General features: G+C 39.4%; 1 protein-coding gene across 2 annotated transcripts in view; it reads left to right on the top strand.

Annotated features, from left to right (window-relative positions):
• The first annotated feature begins 3,656 nt into the window (after positions 1–3,656).
• ncoa3 (nuclear receptor coactivator 3) overlaps positions 3,657–20,779 on the top strand; it is a 35,831-nt gene continuing 18,708 nt past the window's right edge. The window contains exon 1 of one of the 2 annotated variants that reach the window (XM_085273218.1): positions 3,657–3,805. The gene's annotated coding sequence lies outside the window, so the exon portion shown is untranslated. Of the gene's footprint in view, positions 3,806–4,935; positions 5,279–20,779 lie in introns of those variants that run through there. The other variant, XM_085273219.1, reaches the window with a different exon arrangement.

The following is a 20,779-nucleotide window of genomic DNA, read 5'->3' as shown; positions in this document are numbered from 1 at the left end:
CTATAGAAAGAGCAAGGGAGTACCTCTTCCTGTGAAAACTACGTGTTTGTCTCTTTGAAAATAAATAAAATGCAGTGCGATGGACCACAGAGGTATTATCTGAAATTTACACCCTTAACTTTCTCATTCATGAAAACACTTTACTCTTTATAACTGAGTCATTAATATTCTTCAAACAAAGAGCCCACGGAGCTGGCTTGTTTAGCAAAGATATATAGACTCATAGCTCAGTGCTCACTGCCAAAATAAAATTGGCATTGGTGACGCAAAGCCATCTACAGAACAATAAACTGCAGATAATAAACTACCCACCGCTCCTGTTTTCTATTCTAAATTCCAGGCATACATCTTGGCATGGAGTAATATGCTAAAGAAAGGAAAGCTCATTATTGTTCCTCTGTGAGGAAATGATTATTCAAAAAAGCCAGAGTGCAATTACTGTTGTATATTTCTGAAAACGTAAAAGGTTTGTCTTTTGAGCACCACCTGGCTCATTTCCTCAGACGTTTGTGGCCTCTCTTCTACAGGAAGTAAGACAACACTGACCTCTAGTGGTAAAACGTTATCACAGCATGCCACTCAGTAGCCCATAAATTCACTGGACGTCAAAAATTAACAAATTTATCTGAATTAATCTTCTAGTCCAAATGATAGCTTTTTTCTGTTGATTCAGACACATATGCTGCCAAATGAAGGAAATGAATGTTAGATGGTGCACGGTGTATAATAATGGCAATGATATTGTAGTTGTTATTTATTACCTTCGCGAGATGAACTCGGAAAATAACGATGTAAACTTACTGAAAAAAGTTAAACATTGCCAGAAGAGCGTGCTAAAGACTCTGGGGGTCAAAAGAAGAAAAACAAATGTAAAAAAAACTGCCCAAATTCTTCTCTTCGTCTGTATCTCAAATCACTAAATACCCCTTAAACCAGTAACTGCTAGCTAGAAAAGTACCGGGTGTATGTAATCTATGATACATGATTAAATAGGAAGTTGACATAGAAACCTGTAAAATAAACTATGACTACACATATAACTGTGTAGAATCAGACTTTAGAGGTCCTTCTGCGAAACTGTCTCAACATATAATAAAGGTTTTAGGTATGATAATGAGAAAATTGAAAATTAAGACTCCTTTCGTGTATGTAGCCTGTTGGTTGCTACCTACCAAACGTTTCTAATTCATGTTAATAAAAAACTGTGTGTCGGGTATATGAAGAAAAATAAATATCATGTTTCCTAATATCAAATGATAAGGGAACTGTTCCCACGACACCTCTCTAGCCAAATAAAAACAGCTCAATGATTAGCTTGATAGTTAGCTATAGTTGTTACCGCATAACTCATTTCCAACCATTTTATGGTCGGAAAAGAAGTCGGAAAAGTCTGACATATAAACTTTAATATACTTGTGCCATACTTGTCTATTCAAGCCGTACGGTTAGGTGTCCACACTGTAGACTCCGCCCTGTGACCTTCGTATTTGAGTGGAGCTGGAGAGCTAGTAACTAGCCTGGCAGGCCCCAAGATGGCGCCCTAGTTAGATTTTTCCGGTGCTCCTGATTTAGATTTATTTTCCTCTCTCAGCACATCAGTTCTGCGGGTAAAATAAATCTCCCTGTCACTGCGCATGTTTTGTTTTGTTTTACCAGGTTCATTTCTTGTTTTTCAGGAAGACATTTACGTGAATTGCCCTTCTAATAATTTTGCTTTACCCACTGCTTACCCAAAGAAGTGATTAGCCTACCTCAGAAAAACTCCTGACAATGCCCGGGTGACTTAAATATATTTAATTTTATTAATATCTTATTCATGTGTCTAAATGTAGATGTTTTCACGTTTAACTGATAATTTGATTTGTCTAATGGCTGAAATGCAGCAAACCAAAAGTAAAGTCTCTTTTTTCCCCTGCATCTTTGCACTAAAAATCACACTACAGCTTTAATAAACGGTATAACTTAAAATCGTTCTTTCAAACACAGAAACGTGGAATGTGCAGTGATCGTGTTTTTGTCCTTTGTGGTCATACGCAGTGTTGAGAATGGGGGGATGGGAATGGGTGCGGGGCAAAGAAAGGCATGTGGTTAGCTGTTTGCAGGTAAACCGGTCTGAATACATTAATGATTGTGGGGCTATCTCCTGTCCTTTCAAACTGCTATCTCCTGTCCTTTCAAAGTGGTAAGGGGAGGGGGAGGGGATAAAGTGTCTTGTACTGGGGGCAGCGGTCAGTTTTCCATGTTTAGTGGGGGAAGGGGTACAGACAGAGGGCCACTGGGCCCCTCTTTGGCTCTTCATGGAATGCAACTGAGGCTCTCTATAGGCCAACAAACAAACCAAAAGAAACGAACAACAAAAAGGCACTTTTTTTCTCTCCATGAAAAGCACTCATGGGTGTGGTTCAATCCATAAGTCTTTATATGCTCATGTTACAATGATACTTTATTCATCCCAGGGGGGACATTAAAATGTTGCAGACACTCAATTAAAATATAAATATGTAACAAATAAAATGTAAACTCTCTATATTATAGTATATAGTATATATAAAAATATACTGTACATGTGTACAAGATAAACAAGATATTACTTGTGAAAAAAGTCCTGGAGACATGAGCAGGAGTTGTAAAGTCTGACAGACAGGAATGACTTCCTGTGGCACTCTGTGGTGCATCATGGGTCAAAATGGCCTCATGATCATGTATGACACCCCTCAGGCAATACTTACCGTCTTCACAGCAAATAGATAAATCAGAGTGCAGGGGTGGCTGCAAGTGCTGCAGCAGTTTGTGTCATCTAAGCAATTAGCTGTAAAGATAATATGTGACCAGCCTTTCACTTTTTTTTGTTACATCCAAAAGTAAAGTGTTCCGACAGGAAAGATCAAGTAAGGATCTAACTGCATATTTAATACTTTTGCTTGTTCGCTCCCCTCGCCCTCATCCTGCTGTTTTCTCTCCATCTTTTACCCACGCCCCTTCTTAACTTGTAAAAATTCTGAACTGGTGTGCCGGAGAGAACACTGAGGAGATTATTTATTTAATTTTTTATCATCTGTGGTACAGCTTAAGGGCCACAGAGATTCCATGGTTATTTAAAAAAAAAATGACAGTATGCCATTAGTCTGTGTGATACCAGGCTGTACATGCTATCGATATGACTGACAGTCACTTTGCAACTGATATAACTACAAGATACTAGATGTGTGCTGCAATGAATGGTGTTAGATAAGATTTCACAGTACATAGTATATAAAAACTCAGATTAATATTTACAGTTAGTTAGTTGATGTTTATAATTCAGGCCCTATTGCATGCAATTATGCTGAATTTTACTGACATTGTATTATTAGTAATATATAATTCCTAACTTAAATAAATTCAAAATGGCTATCAGTGTTATGTTGATTAATTAAGAGGAATAAGAAATGAGCAACATTAAAAACGGATACTCTATAGATATGGAGGGCTAAGTAGTTTGTATGAAGCTGCTTTATGCCATTAACACTACATGTAGTGTATAATTGAAAATTTACATCCACTAATAATATCTGTGTCTGCTGCTCATATTACCTAAGGGTATTAAAGGAACGTGTAGTTCATTTTCAGGACGCGCCAAACACTTTGATGCGACCTATAAATGGGGAAAACTACATTACCCAGAAGTCCAGTCGACCTGCTACAAGCTGGCTCCCTCCGATCTGGGAGTGCTTCCCATTTAAACAAACACGGTCTTGCCGAAGATGGCGGAGAGTTTCTAGAGGCGTAAAACAAACTGGTGTACTCAATGAAAGCGTCGAAGCCGGTGAGTTTTCTGCAGTTGGTTTATGATTCAGTTATACGCAAGTTTTGAACACTGGCTCTGGTGTTTGTTTGAAAGCACACGGCCGTTACAGAGGCAGTTGGTGTAGCTTCGCTTTCCGAGCAGGCTGTGCTTTTTTACGCTACCGTGATAAAACGAACCACCTTACCAGTGTCTGTTTATGGGATATTTGCTGTAATATTATTAGCTCCTAACCTATAAGTGGTATCACAATGAACGTCGAGCTTGGCTTGATAACTATCCATTCTTGTTGGTTTTTGTATTTTTTGGCGTTTCCTTTATCCACTAGCTACAAAGTTTACGAGACCAAGGCTCTGATTCGCTGGGGTGCAATACCCTAGCTGTTAACACTCAGCTCTGCTCACGAGTGAACTCTTTTGTGTTTGGAAACGTTTACGTGAAGTTTGTGCCGCTGTTAGCATGTGTTCATTGTCAACACACACAGCTGAATTGCTTTGGGGACTATATTTTCTACCTGACAGCCCGCCTTGCTTTACAGTTTCGGTTCATATGCTGCTGGAGTCGTCTGTGTTCACAGCTAATGTGTGACGGTACACCGCGGAAGTTTTCATTAGTGGGGAAATCTAAATAACAATATTGAATGACCTTCTGGACTAGTGACTAGCTTCCACGGTGAATGTGGTGGAGATTAGCACTCTTAATTACGGTGTATCTACTTGGGTTTTGTTAAACAGAGCTCCCTCCTTATACTTTGACATAGAGACTTGGAGCATCTAAGTAACACCCATTAAAAAAAAAACAGTGTAGGAAAAATGACAAAATGTTTTTTCATTTTAAAATGGGACGGGTTTTCTCTAAGTGGTTGTTACATTAGTAAAGTTGGCCAGCTGCAGGGTCGTGGGCAACCACGCAGTATTTTCCAGTAGCCTACACTATGCTGCTCGCTTGCTGCTTGCAACCCAACTTGAACTGACTGGCTCAGCGTGGCTGCTCTGAACAATCCCCAGCATGTGGTATTTATTTGCATGACTGTAGCGAAATAGCGCTCGCGTGTTTGTAGTGGTTGGTATAACTGGGACTATCTCTCTACGTGATTAAATGTTGGCGTTCACTGCTGGTAAATCACATGTAGGTGCATACGTGAGCGTGAGAGACAGACGGACTGGTTGTGGAGGCAGATGGATGTGTTTCAGTGCAGAGGATGATAAACACTCGCAGGGTTCCGGTTTGGGTTCGCCTCCCTGTGCTTGTGCTTGACAAGGTGTATGCTGAGCACTCGGGTTTTTTTTGTTTGGTTTTTTTTTGTTTTTTAAGGTTGTAAGAGGAAATTCTTGGAGAGCGTGCTCAAGTGTAGGCAACAGTGAGGGGGTAGGTTAGTCATTTCTCTGAAATGCTTGAGGACTAGGTGTGCTGTCGCTCTGTTTGCCCGGGGCCATCCCTGCCGATACTTGCAGGCATTTACATCTCAATGCAAGAGTTTCTGGGATCATTCAGGTATATATATATATTTTTTTCTTTCTTTCTTTTTTGTTGTTGTTGCCTACTGTGGAGTTTTCTCACTTTCAGCGATTTCACACATGGGATTAAGTAGACTGTGATATCTCAGTAATGTGGACATTAGATGGTTGGTAGCTGGGAAAGAATGAGTAAGGATGGTTCTACTAGCAGTCTTTAGCTGTCAGGTGGGCTAACTTGTCTCATAGAATGCCATTACTCAAGTCCATGTATGTGGTATTTTTCTAAGTGGGCAGAATGACCACTGTGGGAACCTGTCCAATGAGCTACTTCTGCTCATATTCTTGGCAAACGGAGCCCCCTGTTTCCCCCCATTCTCTGTCCCTTTATCTACCACTCTCTTTCTCCCTCACACAGGGTGTCAGGCTGTGTTAACAATGAATCAATCTTTGGGGGGATTCTTTGACTGCAGATGGGGTGCAGAAGTGACTGCATTGCATGGCTTTCGCTCTTTGTCTGTTGGCCCCCGCATGGGCTCTCAATAATTCATTAACTTATCACTTTTTCTCATGGGCATGGGAGAAGGCTAATCGGTCACATGTCCCATGGATTCAGCACCCTAACGCTCACCCTATTAAAATGAGCATAACATTTGGAGGCATTGCTGATATTTGGGTCATTCTTATAGAGGTTACTTGTGAAACAAAGTATTGTATCCTGTCCCTAAAATAATAAAAATGTGAATTTCTGAGGAGTGGCTATGGCGGCTATGGCTACAAACTTATTTAGTGACATGAGTAAATTGGGGAACACATGAGTGCCTGCTTCCTGCTTGAAGCCTGAAATATATTGACCACAACAAGTTCAAACTGCAATTCTCGGGGTAAGCACAGCGCATTCAAAACAAACGTATTTATGAATGAAATGGTTAAAAACCTAATTTTTAAATAATATCAAAAAGTGCAGGATTTTAAAAATATTTTTACTGCTTTCACCTCGTTATGCAATGCTGCATTTTGCATAGGACTGCCATATTTGAGTTGTCTAAGACTTCTAAATACAGTGGTGGTGAGCTTGCAACTCTGACTGCCTAATCTGTCTTTGTTGAGCGGCATTTTTGTGTCATTAATGTCTGAATAGATGGCATTCTTTGACTGTTTCGTCAGTCTCCCTGCCTTAAGAGAGACAGAGAGACAGAGATAATAAGCTTAGTTTCGAGAAACTGCCAATCGGTCATGTGGTATGTGTTTATTTTATGATTAATAGTTGTGTGGATGAGCAGTAGCTTTGAGAGTACTCTTGATGACACAGAGCTGAAAGAACAGCCTGATTGTTTCCCCTAATTGAAATATGACTCCTTGGTCTTCTTACAGCTGTATGGGGAGTGCAGGGTTAGTCAAGGAAAGCGGTTGTTCCTTCATATGTAACTTGTAACCAGTTCTTATCATTTAGAGAAAAGGAGGATCTTTATATTTTTAGCAACTGTTTTTGTATTTGACGTTATCTTTACCCAGGTCTGTTTTCAAGTCAAGTTTGAGTATTTGTTTCCCTCACTTTGACTGGTCGTTCAAGGCTGTTTTACAACCAAGTTTAAGAATTCAGAAGCTTCCTGCGGTCAGCTCAAGCTGTGCATAACATCCTGTTTAATTCCCACATCTCAAGGTCACTCATGCAGTGACAGTGATCTGGATTTGTTTGTTAAAAGGGCACATACACACTGGCAGAACTCAACAGGTAGGTTTGCTTTTTCTGCCTACCTCTGTAGAGCTAAATATAGAAATCTGTTAAACAAGACAGTCATGTTTCCACTGCTGAAATATTTAGTTACTTTGCTCAAACAAGTGAGAGCGAGAGTATGAAATGAGCTGCCGAAACCAGATCAACCAGGGAAGGCCAGATCGCCACCTCACTGAGACCCAAGTCAAATGGTGCAGTTTGCACTTTCGTTCTGTTTGAAGTCACATGTCATTCATGCCCTCGTTGTCCTCTTCTTCCTCTCTGAGGTAAGACCCAAGTGTTAGGTTAGCTGAGCCATATGTGAGCCATGCACACTTCTAAAAGCCATACAGGCAGCCTGAAGCAATCATTGCACCCAATTCTAGTTTATAACCAGCGTGGATTTGGAACAGCTCTCGCTCTAGTCCTCATTGATTGGATGGAGGATAGAGTTTATTAGGGAAGGGTGTGCCAAGAGCTTTGTCCCCCTCCCCTCCTTGCCCTTCCTCTTTAACTTCAACTCCCCCTTTAACTTTCGCTCCCCGAGCTCAAGAATGCTCGTAAAAAGAGTTCACCTGAACAAGCCAGTGGGAGGGTAGGACCCTGCTCTAGTTTTGTTACTATTGTAAAAAGTTAGCAAGACGTTGTTTGTGTTTTGTTTAGGGCCCCCTTTTATAAAACTGCTCTGGGGAGAAGCAGCACGGGTGAAAAAAAGTTTGGTTTGTGAGATAACTGCTACCAGATGCTCTCTCTGTCTTTTTATTCAGCATAAGAAGAATTAGAAAGAAAGGCTGCAGAAGAGAAGAGAATAGGAGAGTGTCATTTCTGAATGAACTTTAAATGAACTATCCATGCAACAGTCTTAATTCAGTCCTCACTTTTCTTTTCCCATCAGTACCCCTCCCCCCTTTTATTAAAGACAAAATCATTTTTAAAAGTGGTACAACTTCTACACATAGTGACCATTAGACCCATAAAGGCTCTAATGTAACTTTTTTTGAGAAATCTATTCTTTGTAAATATGTGTTATGTTTATGTCATTAGTAGGGCTGCCACGATTAGTCGACTAGTCACGATTACGTCGACTATCAAAATCGTCGACGACTGATTTAATAGTCGACGTGTCGTTTGAAGCTTGGTAAGATCCTGAAAGACGCAGGAATAAGTAGCAGGATTTAAGAGTGTAATAACAGACTGAAACAGAAGATGGCAGCACTGCATGTACAAGGATGCCAACTGCCGTTAAACCCCGAAGAAGAAGAAGCTGTGTCCCAGAATTCATAGCGCGGCCCAGCTCAGTTTCCAACAATGGTGGCAGCTAGTTGGTTTTACTCTTATTATTCTTTCTGGGTCACAAAATAAATGTTTAACATATTTTCAGGCGAGAATGTAGCTGTGTAAACCTCAAATATCTGCTCAGTTTATCAAGACACCACATATTTTCAAAAGTGCTCCGACGTTTTCAGAGACGTCTGTTACCCACTAGCTCGATAGCTAGCCGGAGGCTAGGCTAGGCTAACTAGAGCCGTGAGAACACCGGACTCCCGGCAAATCGTTTTCAAACCGACCGCCGTCTTTCGCTACTCAGGTTAAATATATATATAAGTCACTTAGATAACTTCAAAATGTTATTGTTTGGCTTTTTTTAGTATTTTATTTGTTCCTGAGTAAATCGGTTTGGCTGAGATTAAAGTTTTTACACAGCTGAATAAACGTCAAGCAGACAGCTGATTATCAGAAGTGTGAGATGCTCAAGAATTTACTCCGGTGTCCTGTTATATTTTAGATAGCAAGGAGTTTATTAAACCACAACAATCTGCAGATTTCATTAAAATTTAATAAACTATCATCTTGTCTTTATTTTTAGTTAGCACATACCTTAAACACTTAAAGCTGTAAGCTAATGATAGTTATATAAGAGCAGATGCTGCTGGTGCAATAAGCTGTATGTCCAATGGATGATGATCTGATTAGTCGACTAATCGCAAAAATAATCGGTGACTAGTCGACTATCAAAATAATCGTTTGTGGCAGCCCTAGTCATTAGTGAGAGTCTCAGGAATAGCTCCAATTTGGGTCAAATGCTTGAGTGTTGTGGAATTGGTTTGCTATCAAAACAACAAAGGGCTTTGTTCTCTGCAGAGTTTTCAAGGTTCTCTGGCCTAACTTTTCACAAAGCTTGTCTTTACTGGCCTTAATATTAGTAGTTTAGTGTTTGTTTGTTTTTTTTTGTTGTTTTTTTTGGGGGGGGGGGGGGGTTATAGTTGTTTTTGTTGTTGTTTTTGGTTTTTTAAAGATTGTTTTGTGTACACATCGAAAATGAAACAGTTTTATGTTGACTTTCTGTGGCAGTGGGTTGTGGTTTCTAGGAGGCCTGGGGAGTGTCTACAAGTTATGTCAGCGTTTCCCCACACAAACACTTTACTCAAGTGGGCTGCCCAGGTGTATTTGGTGAAAACAGGTGACTAAATTTATTTTCTTTCTCTGAGAAAATGATGGCATCTTTGATTGGACAATCCTCTCATTCTTATTTAGAGTTCAGTTGCTGCTAACCACCTAGCACCGGGCCCTTCCTTCCTTCTTGTGTTTTCACCTTACAGTGGCAGCTAGCAGGTGTCCTGCCTTCTCCACACACACCTTAACTGCAGTCTATATGATAAAGGGCAGCTTTAGAGAAGGTCTCCACCTAATTCTCCTGACATTTTCAGGAGTTCATAGCCTTGGTTATAAGGTCACATTAGTCATCGCTCGCCTGAACTGTAGTGTCAACACGGCCCCATAACAATTTATACTCACACTTGAGGCATGCTTCAATCGCTATAGTCATATCCTGAATGATATGTGTCCCAAATCACTGCTGAAATGGGAATACAGGGAGTTCAGACAGGAAACAGAGTGACTGCTAAGATTTTTTTTTTTTTTTTTCCAGATTTATATGTGAAACATTGTTTCAAATTTTTTGTGCTAGTCTCCAATTGCACATCCCTGTACTACTCATTGAAATATCATAGAAATGCCCGAGGAGACACACTCGTGCTACCAGCCTAGCTGTGTTGCACTTGGTTGCAAAAGTCTGTAGTCAACACAGTCAGTGAGTATAAGCTGTTTGTGTGTGAAAACAGCTTGAGACAGTATTTGTCCATTTGTCCTCTGGCATAAGTGAACAGAACAGTCATTTTACATGGAAATTGCTTCTAAAGCATACGGTAACATGTTAATTAAGGTGCTAGTAGACAGCTACTCGTGTGTTCTTTAATGCAAAACAACTGATTGTGGTGCCCCCACAATATCCTGACTAATTAAATTGAGTTCCTTGCTAGTTTTTAATGTGTTTTATTTTAAGGTTAGCATTTTTTTTAGGTGGCTAAAAGACATTTTGTTTCTGTTTGTACATTGCTCACCTTCAGTGTCAATTCCCCTGTCTACTTGGTGGTATACCATTGGCCACTGACTTAAAACACACTGGCAATGAATAAGTACCTCAGACAAACCCACTTCAAAGAAGCCAAATGATCTCTAAACTGAGTAAAATCAGTTTACCCAGTGAAACTGGCATTTTTTTTAGCATCAAAATTAAACATTTACTGTAAATTGACAATCACTCCTTTTGCACTTTACTTTTTTCAGTGTGTTTTAATAAAAATGTGTTTTCAGCTTACACCAATTTAACATTCAGTTTGCTTTGATTGTATTAATAAAAAAACAATGTGTGAGAGAGATTTTCTATTACCACAGAGTCTAAAAACACCGAGAGATGGTTTTTGGTTCATATTGCCCAGCCCTAGTTTCTAGGTCTGTCTGAACTGGGAACCAGCTGTTGGCATGCATGGCACTGCAGTCCCAAGTTGTAAGAGGATATCTGACCATGCAAGCAGGGACTGTAGGGGTACTGTCTCTGTAGTTCATCTGAAATTCAAAATCTTCTTTCATTTAGTAAATTAGCACAGATTGCAATGAGTGTGTGCATTTTTTTGCACACAGCACTGAGCTTAACACTTTTTTTTTTTCATTTTTCCATTGGCCTGTAATAAATGTTATTTTATTATAGCCCTGAGTTCAAAGAAAAGTCATGAATGACTTACTTCCACGCCATCGTTAAAGGCTCCAGACTTACTACAGCATGTCAACACTGGCAAGGCATGTGTCAGATAATTTACTACACTTGTTTCTTATATGTGCTCTTTCCCTTTTTTTTCCTTCTTCTTTTTCCTCCTCTTCTCCTCACGGGAAGAGAAAAGTGTTCTTTTCACTATTACTGTTCTTTTCTGCCTACTGACGTCAGTCCTGTTTACGTGGCTTGTCGTTAAGGCAACACTCTAATCAAAAGGTTGCTCTGAAGCTTACTGCTGTCCCTAGAATAGCAGAGCTAACACTTGCCTCCTGATGTTGCCACATCACATCAAGCTGTGCAGTGAAGTCTTGGTTTAAATATCAAGCAACGCTTCGAAAAAGTTGAGCTGAAATTTGATTCTTTATTTTATATAGAAGTGGCTTTACTTTTGCAAGTAATTACTATGTTTCTATTTGCCCTGTTTTATATAGATAGATATATATTGCTCTTGCCATATTGGGAGAATTGGTTATGTGTGACTATGGTATGATTAAAAATGGAAATAAAGGTCCCTGTTCAATTAGCTCCACCAATGTGTCCTAGTCAAATCCTCTGGACATGGTGGCCACCCTTGAAATAGAATTCCAATATTATTTAAAGCAGTTAATGACTTTGGTTTTGACCTTCACATTGCCTTAAAACCAAACTTAGTGTGGCAGGGCACAAGCTTCATCTATAATCAAGAAATTCATTTTTAATATCCAAATGGGAGTGGTTTTAGATTTTAATAATGACATAATCTGAGCCCCCATTTACACAGCCCTAAAGACAAGGCCTAAAGACATCAACAGATAACTGTAGGATGTGCAGTAGAAATGAGTAAGGCCTTCACTTTGAAGTAAGAGTTTTAAAAGTTTCTGATTCCGGTTTGCGTCACACCTAGTTTCACTGCCACTTGGTGGTTAGTTAGCAAGACTAGTTTGCAGACATGTCGACCTTTTTTTTTCAGACTAGAGGCAACTGCAGTAATCTGCTAGTGACCAAAGCAATCACAAGGAGGTTTTGGGTGCAGCACCCACTTTGGGATAGATTTCACCTACCAACAACCAGCAGTCAGTCTCCAAATACTTAGGGAATGCAGGTTTTTCCCAAGTGGCCGAAGGTTGCAAGGAGGTCACTGACTGATCTCTAGGTTTGTTTCAGTGTTTCAGGCCTAACGCAATCACACTGTTCAAGTAAAATAAACACTGAGGGAGGAAATTGGAAGCGGCATCATGTCTTCGTTTTTTCCTCCTTTCACTTGTTGTACTGCTCTTCTTTGTCATTCAGTGAAGCTGCGTTGCTCTCTCACTCACGTAACTGAGTAGGAGGGGAGAGAGTGAGAGGTGTGCTTGCAGCAGGAGAAGAAAGACCTTTTTTTTTTTTTTTTTTTTTTTTTTTCTCCGTGAAGCAGTACTGTCTGTAGATATTATGTCTGTGTTCTTTATTTTAAAAGTTACCAAAGGGCTATGCAAAGTGTTAATCTGAATGATCTGAACGGTGGTGATATCAAACCTGTGAGTGAGATGGAGGAGCTGAGGTAGCGTACATTACTATATTCTAAGAAAAACAAACAAAAATAAAACAAATATCAATAGTCTTAAAAACCCAACATTATAGTTATTGACTATGAGGTACAGTCCTAGTATTGGTACAGAATGAATTATTTGGGCTTTAAGAGGACTTGTAATTTGTGGGAAAAGGAGACTTCTTTAAGAGACAGCTTTATTTTCACACTTTGCTTCAAGTAAAACAAACAAAACAAAAACCCTGAAATGATGCATTGTACTCATACTTCATAAGCATTTTTTTTTTTTTTGCCTTGAGGAAAAATCAACAATATTTCATTTTTCTACCAGCAGAAACAGCAAGTGCAACTTTTGTTGCTTTATACTTCAAATAAACATAAACCAGACTGTAAATATGCATAGTGGTGTGTGTCCGCTCAGTCAGCCTGTGTTGTCCTTTGCTTGCCCCCTTGAAGAGCGAAAGACTTGATTAGCAGTGCAGGCTTAATCACTCAGCAGATGGGACAGAGTGCAGTGTCACCAAGGCAAAAACAAACCCACAGTTGGATTATGGCTGGCTGTGTGTCTCTGTCCTCTTGGACTGAGCAGCTTTGACTTGACTCCTAAACACACTCCCAGGTGTTGTGCTGAATCCCAGCAGAGAGCCATGTTTCTTTTTGTCTCTCCCGTTAAACAATTGGTCGTTGCTGTCCTTATCAGTTATTTTGTCTAAAGCATGAAATAACACAATGAATTAAAAACTATAAAACAGGGCATGTTATATAGCTTGAGATGATAAAGTCTGTTATCTCTTCTGTTTTAATTATTTTTTTTTTTTTTTTTTTTTTTTTTTTTGGCTGCACTGGGTGAAAAGCAAACTAAAAGAAACTTTACTGACGGGCTGTAAAATCCTCATGTATTCTTAACCAAGGTCAGCATCACCCTGGGAGATCAAACAAGGCACGTATTGATAGTTCCTTCTGCTGTTACTCCTGTTAGTAAAATCCTTTTTTTTTTTTTTTTTTTTTTTTTTTTCTTTCTTATACCTAGGCTCCGTCACCACATGAAGCTGACCATTTAAAAGAAAGAAGTAGTAAGAGGAATACTAGGATAGAGGAGGGTTCAAAGTTGGGAAACTGGCGTCAGACCGTCTTTTGACTGGAATTCTTTGCAGGGGTCAGAGTTCAGAGACTGCAGTGTGGTGCTCTGATTGGCTGTGGAAAGGTGAAATGAAAACCACAGTAAACTTTTGACCCCGGCGCAGGAGCGCTGCAGGAACGCCCAGGCTCAGCTCTGGCGTAGTGGAACAGAGCCCGCTCTCTTCCTGTGTTTACTCCACCAATCCAACAGTGACGGTGGGGAGAAGAGGAGGAAAGAGGAGGGGGCAGGGAGGGAGCAGATAGGGAGGAGGGAAAGACACGAGCAAGAACGAGGGAGAAAGGAAAAAGCGAAAGCTGAGAGAGAGACACAGTTGAAACGTTAAAAACAGAAAGACCCTCTGTCTCAACAGCAAAGCGAAAATCAAAACTGCCAAATCAAACTCAGTGTTTTCTGTTGACATCGCCAAATTTACAAATATCACAAACAATAATTACAGTGGTTAAGATATCGTCTCACTGATTTAACTTCTACAGGAGATTTGCCCGCTCATTGCATCAGTTGCAAGTGGATATGTGTTATCAGGCTGGGCAGCATCGAGGTTGATCAGGCACTGGTGTTCTGGCTCCCCAGATAAAAGGCTGTTTAGCTATTGATTAATGAACTCATTTCCATAATATTAGCCTTGTGTGATCACAGCTGACTGCATTCTGTTTGGTCTGTGGTCTCCTCTGGACGATGCTGCGCTTATCACCTCAGTTTTTGCACCAGCACATGAAGCCTATTGAAAATGAAGGGGTTATTGGGGACGTAGAATTAACAGTTGTGCAATGTGACAAGTTAGTTGCTTGAATCTATGCCGGCGTATGTCCTATCCTCTTCCTTTCTATTCTTTGTTCCTGTTGATGATGGATAGTTGCAGGAGATGCAAGTGTGACGCACACACACAGTGGAATCTGCCATGTCTTTGTTTTCACCTTCATTTATTTTCCCTGGTTTTTCTCCACGTTGCAGTTTGTGTGGGAAAAAATGGGGAGATGCACACACAGCCTGTCCAAGCTCTCATGTGTGTTGTGTGCATTGGAAAAGGGTGGGGGATGTTTTCTTTTTCTTTTTTTCTTCTAGAGAAATAGGCAATCCTATGAACACAGTTTTCCCTCTGCTATGAGCTACAGTCTTACTCACCACATTCATCTATGGACATCTTGTATTTCTTTATTGAAAAGAGTGCAGATGGTTAGAATGGGTTTTACAATATCCGTCATATGTGCAAAATGTGTTTGACACTTGACTTTTTCACACATTTTATTTCTTCGCTTGTCAATAAAATCGAATTTGGCATTTGTGACATTGTTTTTACCTTAAAGACAAAGGCTTCTTTCTTCTTTTTTTTTTTTTCTTTTTTTTAAATTTAGTAAAGCAGAAATGTGTTTTGTTAAATTATTGGCAGTGTTGAATCACACCTCTAGACACTCCCCAGCCAACCAGTCTTTTTTTTGCGTTGTTTTCATCTGCGTTTCTTTTTTTCCTTTCTTTCCCCTTTTTCTCTTAGCAATTTACAGCTTTGTTTTTTAATAAATCCTCACTTCACATATGCTTCACATATGTCTTTCTCGTCCCCTTTCTCAAATCTCATTGCATGGCAACACTCTCCTCTTTTGCCATCAAAACCTTTGGCTCCAGTTAAGCCCCATTAGCTCAGGTTTCATTGAAATCATGTGTAATAGTGGAATGAAAATGTTGGCAGGGAAATGGCTAATAAGGAAAATTCACAAGTGCATTCAACTCTGACAAATATTTCTGGATGTCATTTTCCAATACAATTAAGAGGGAAATTCCTAAAATGTCAACATGAGAGATGGCTACTAAACAAAGTGAAATTTAGTCGTGTAAAAAGCATCACAGACAACACAGACATAGGTTTGACTTTCTTTCCTGATCAAGGGGCATATATTATACTGTCTGTGAATCCAAGAGGGATTTAGATTCCCATGTTGAAATGCCTAAATTTGCACCATTAAAAAGAATATTTACAGCCTAATGCAACAAAAGGCTTTTGGTTCTGGGGTCATTTCCCTCCTTTATAACTATTCTGTGTGGGATTCATTTTTATTTATTTATTTTTAACAACTCATCAATCTGTATAATTGAGCTAGGGGTCAAGAAGGCTAAGCAAGTGTCTCAATAATGGAAACTGGAGCATATTGGGGTCTGCTAGACCTGATGTGATTTTATTTATTTTTCCCCAGCTGTTTAATACTATGCCTTTCTGTTTGGTGCAGACTGTCGAAATGTTTGCTTCAGTTTTTAACAGTTGTTAAACCCGTACAGTTTATGAAAGCAACAAGTTAACAAAGCTTGTTAGTCTTTGCTGATAAATCTGCACTTCAACCTTTCATTCCTATAAGGTAGCGTGTGATCCAAAAAAACAACATGGTGACATGCTAACATTGAAACTTCAGAATGTGTAGCCCAAACATGTAATCTGTTGTCCTTGTCTTATTTTTCTTCCATTGCAGTGTAAAACTGCTCTGTTAATAGTTGGTTGTTTTGGGTTTTTTTCCCCCCCCTTCTGTTTCTTTTAAACCCATAAGGCATTTGCTGTCTGGTTCCATTGGTTCCATTATACTCTTGGGTAGTTCGTGCAGGTAGAAGGAAACAGGGTGGCCACTTGCCAGCTGCAAATTTATCAGTCTGTTGCCTGCACTATTCTCATGTTGATTAAACTGGATTTCACATGAACTTTATACTGTGTGCTTGGCAGATTAAAATCCATTTGACGTCTGCTCTGACTGTATTTGACATTTTTCTTCCCACATGTACCTCCATAGGGTTACAGTTAGGGTTAAATTATATGTTTGACAGCAACTTTTGTCAGCTGTACACCAAGCTGCTAATACTGTAGGTAACAATGAATATCTAGGAATTATTTGATTCCGTTGTCATTTCATTAGAGTTGGGTTGTGGCACCTCATAGCCTACAGTTCTGTTTTCAAAGCAAAAGAATGCACTACTTTATGTTTCTCTTAACTGTAATTTATTATAATATGGAATAATTAAACCATCATAATAAGATGGTGAATTATTTCGATTTATTCAGTTACAAATGTTACTATGAGGTGATTAAGAAGATAATTCCTCATCAATTTACACACCAAACGACACTGAAGGTAGCTCCCCCTTCACAGGCCATTTGTCCTTGCTCTTGGCAATGTTTTTGTTGACTCAGAACAGGCTTTTAGTTATGAATACACACGTAACCATGATTGGTCTACATAAAGTTCACGCAGGCAGTGATCTTAACAGAAGACTGTACATTTTCCTCTTATTGATATCTGATCATATTTGCAAGACCAGCACACAAAGGTGGCCTAACATTTTCTAGGCAAAATGTATCTTATGATTGGCCTCATTTAATTGACCTCTTTTGTTGTTTTAAAAAAAAAAAAAAAAAAAAAAAGAACGGGACAAAAGGTCATGGTAATTTGTCTTTGGTGAGAAGTCTAAACCTCTTTGGTGGTTGCCAGAGTTTATTTTATATGCACAAACTCTGTTGTTGTCCTTACAATTGGTAGGAAGTGTCAAGAAATGATATTACCCCTCTTGTGTCCTGCACCTGCAGACTAGTGACCCCGCTGAGTGACTGGATTGCTTTCTGCATCCTTTGCTATGATATATCAACTCAGGGGCATAGACATTCCTGACTGTACAGAGGGAGATTGCAGCAACAGTTCAAAAAGGAAAAAAAAAATTACTTAGTTTGCTTCGTCTTGATGCATTCTCAATCATCCAGGAAAGTAAATCTCCAAAAGTTGATTCTGTTCATCTGGATGTAGCGTTTTGTGGGAAAAACGTTTCGTCACTCATCCAAGTGACTTCTTCAGTCTCAGCTGACTGCAGGTTTCCCCAATCTTATTAACAGTACATTTGCATAATGACTGAAACCAGCCCACTTAAGGAACAATGGGCTGGGAGGTCAGTTCCTTAATCGTAATTATGCAAATTCTCATGACCATTGATCAACCACCACTGACCAAAACCCACTAATCAATGGCCATGAGTACCATTCACAGAGAGTTGGAATGGCTCCAATCACAGCACTGTAAGATGGTGAAAGATGTACCCTTAGGCCCCCTCATCGATTCATAGATGGTCTTTCTCTTTTCACGTAAATGGCCTCCTTGACTCTGCGCTCAAACCAGCGTTCCTCCCTGTCCAGGATGTGTACATCCTCATCATTGAAAGAGTGTCCACTGGCCTGTAGGTGTAAATAGACTGCAGAGTCCTGGCCTGATGAGGTAGCTCTTAGTTTGCTGTTTTAATGTCTTCTTTTTCAATCTTAACTCTATTTTTTTTCCTTTTATAAAATTTTTCTTATTCGGTAATTTATTTTTAGGAGTACACCACAGGAAACTGAGCACCTTGCAAGTATCAGTATAAATAGTCCCAGGGCTGTTTCAACAATGCACTTCGTGTGGGTGGGGACGAGCATGTGAAACATAACCATGACTTTTGTTTTCATCAGAGAGCTTACCTTCTGCACTCCTTACAACAATCTATCTAACTCACAAGGACTATTAAATAAAAATATATCTTTAAACATTCAGGCTACTTCTAAGATTGTTTCTGTGTAATTTTACGAGTTGGAATATAATTTGTTTTGGTTTATATTAAAATTCAACATAAGGCTTCAGGATTAATGAAACTGTGTGGGAGCTTGTGTTGGTGCAAGGTCCAGTTGCACTTAACCCAGTATATAGGTGCTTTTATGGCCAGCAGGAGGTGGAGAAATTCCTTGAAGTAAAAACAGGAAGTCATTGTGTCCTTTTGTTTCCTTTTTGCACTTGATTCCCCAGACTCTAGTGGACACCTTTTTGTTACTTTATTACGTGTGTGTGTGTGTGTGTGTGTGTGTGTGTGTGTGTGTGTGTGTGTGTGTGTGTGTGTGTGTGTGTGTGTGTGTGTGTGTGTGTGTGTGTGTGTGTGTGTGTGTGTGTGTGTGTGAGATGAAGTAATGAGGCTAAACGGTTCTTGTAGCCCAGATCTATCATGCTTTAAAATGTACTGACTACAGTGTTTTGTTTTGTTTTTTGTTTTAAGACAAATACTTCCTGCTACACTTAAAACACTTAGATCCATTTTTCAGGGGTCTTTAATTTTGTGCATGTGTACCCCAGTATGTGTCATCTTTGTTTAGGGTGGGTCTGTGGTTATTGTTGGGCCTGCCGCTCTTTGTCTAGGGGAGCTCAGATTTCAGGCTTTATTTTAGGCTGAGCAGGAATGTCCTTCTCACTATTCTGGTTCTGACTGACTGACGCTGCTGCAGCTCTGGCCTTGAGCCAAATGTCAGTAAATCAAAATCATGGATGTAACTGAAGTGATGTGCAGAATCCTGAAAATGTAAAGTTATTCACCAAGTGTACCTAAACAATGTCATTGGCATTAAGCCTGTAAAATGATAAACATGTTCTTATAGAAGTTTTCTTGGCTCTCTTGTACATATCCACCAGCTAGTGAAGCAGTATTTGCATAGAAAGTTCATTTAAACATTAAATCTGAAGAGAAACATGAACATTCTAGGACCACAATGCCCTTTCAGATTTATGAAAGACAACTAAGTGAGAAAATCCATTCACTTTCAACAAAACAATAAAGTTCCTGATAAACTCACCTCTTAACATTAGCTAGACTGCACAGTTGTGTAACTTTTCAATAACTCTAGTAACTGAGGTTGCTAAAGTTACTTAACTGATACTTGTTTGTAAGACCAGCACACAAAGGTCAGGAGCAATTCTGACTTCTCATCATGTGTATTTACCTCAGTACCAGAGTTTTAGCCAGGTAAAATATGACACAGAGGATGTTTGAATAATTGTTTTATAGCACATAACAGGGAGTGTTTGCAATGGTGCTGTGTAGTTTAGAAGATGTGAGGATGCAAAATTCTGCTCATGGAGCTGGTACCTGTCATTGATTTGGACATTCAACTGTCATCTGTATCATGTTTACCTAATCTATTTGTGGTGGAGTCATCTACATGCAAGTCTCAACAGAAAAAGTTGGATGTTCCTCAAGTAGAAATGGTATAGTTAGGTTTGGTAGTTGAGTCATTCTGCTAGTTTTAGTTTAGAAAGTAGAATTTGTTGGGCCCAAACTCTTGCATCCCACTTGTTGATTCAGTCTTGCACCAGTCATCTCGCAACTCTCTCTGGTTGCTTCTCCAAAAACAGCCTGGTAGAAAATGGCTATCTGCAGCCTTCCTTACATACTGGTTCCAGTATGAGACTTGCGTAACTTGCTGTTTTGTACCACTTCGGTGTAATTTTGGCATTAACTTAAGACTTCTCAGTAGAGCAGGGCGATATGGCCAAAAATATTTATCACGATATATATTTGAAAATTTGCGATAACGATATAATTGATGCGAGACAAAATACAACTCCACAACATTACTAGCGCAAAAAGACAATCTTCCATTTATTTTCACTTAAACAGGAAGCTGGTTTTTATGTACATTAAAGCTTTATAAAAATGTAACAGTGCAAATGCAAATTCCTTGCTGAAAGTTTAACCAAAAGGCATTTCCAGTAGAAATGGGCTGACATATCCTGAGCATAACCATGTATAATATCCACTGAAGTTAAAAAGAGGTGCTTTGCAACATTAAACTGCAGTGTGCAGTACGTATTTTTCGGACCATAAGGTGCACGGGATTATAAGGCACATTAAGCGAAACAAAGCAGTCAGATAAATCAAACTTTATTAAACTCATTCTTCTTGCTTCCTCCACTTCTGTACCATTGATTCATTAATGTTGAATTCTCTGGCAGCTGCTCTATTGTTGTTGCAGTATATTAATGACTAACCTTGTATTGTGGATGGATTTTCTCAGTTGTTCTCCTGACTGAAGTTTGGTCCGTTTACAGCATCCTGCCATGCGATTTCATTTGTCTCTAACTATCAGGAACCTTAACGTTAACTTTTATAAATGGAAAAGTGTTAGTGTTCGTCCTCCAGCTTCACTGTTTATGTTATGCTAACATAGCTGTGTCGCTAGCGATCAGGTAGCACATCATTATATACCAGCTAGCCCAACTTCAGTAACCCTACAAACGTCACTGCTGTTTA

This window comes from Mchenga conophoros, linkage group LG5 (genome assembly GCF_057382185.1).
Source record: "Mchenga conophoros isolate Kocher_MC1m ecotype Shallow Benthic linkage group LG5, M_conophoros_male_GT1.1, whole genome shotgun sequence".
In the NCBI taxonomy this organism is placed as follows: domain Eukaryota; kingdom Metazoa; phylum Chordata; class Actinopteri; order Cichliformes; family Cichlidae; genus Mchenga; species Mchenga conophoros.
Note: the sequence above shows the minus strand (reverse complement) of the source record. Positions and strands in the feature narration are given on the sequence as shown.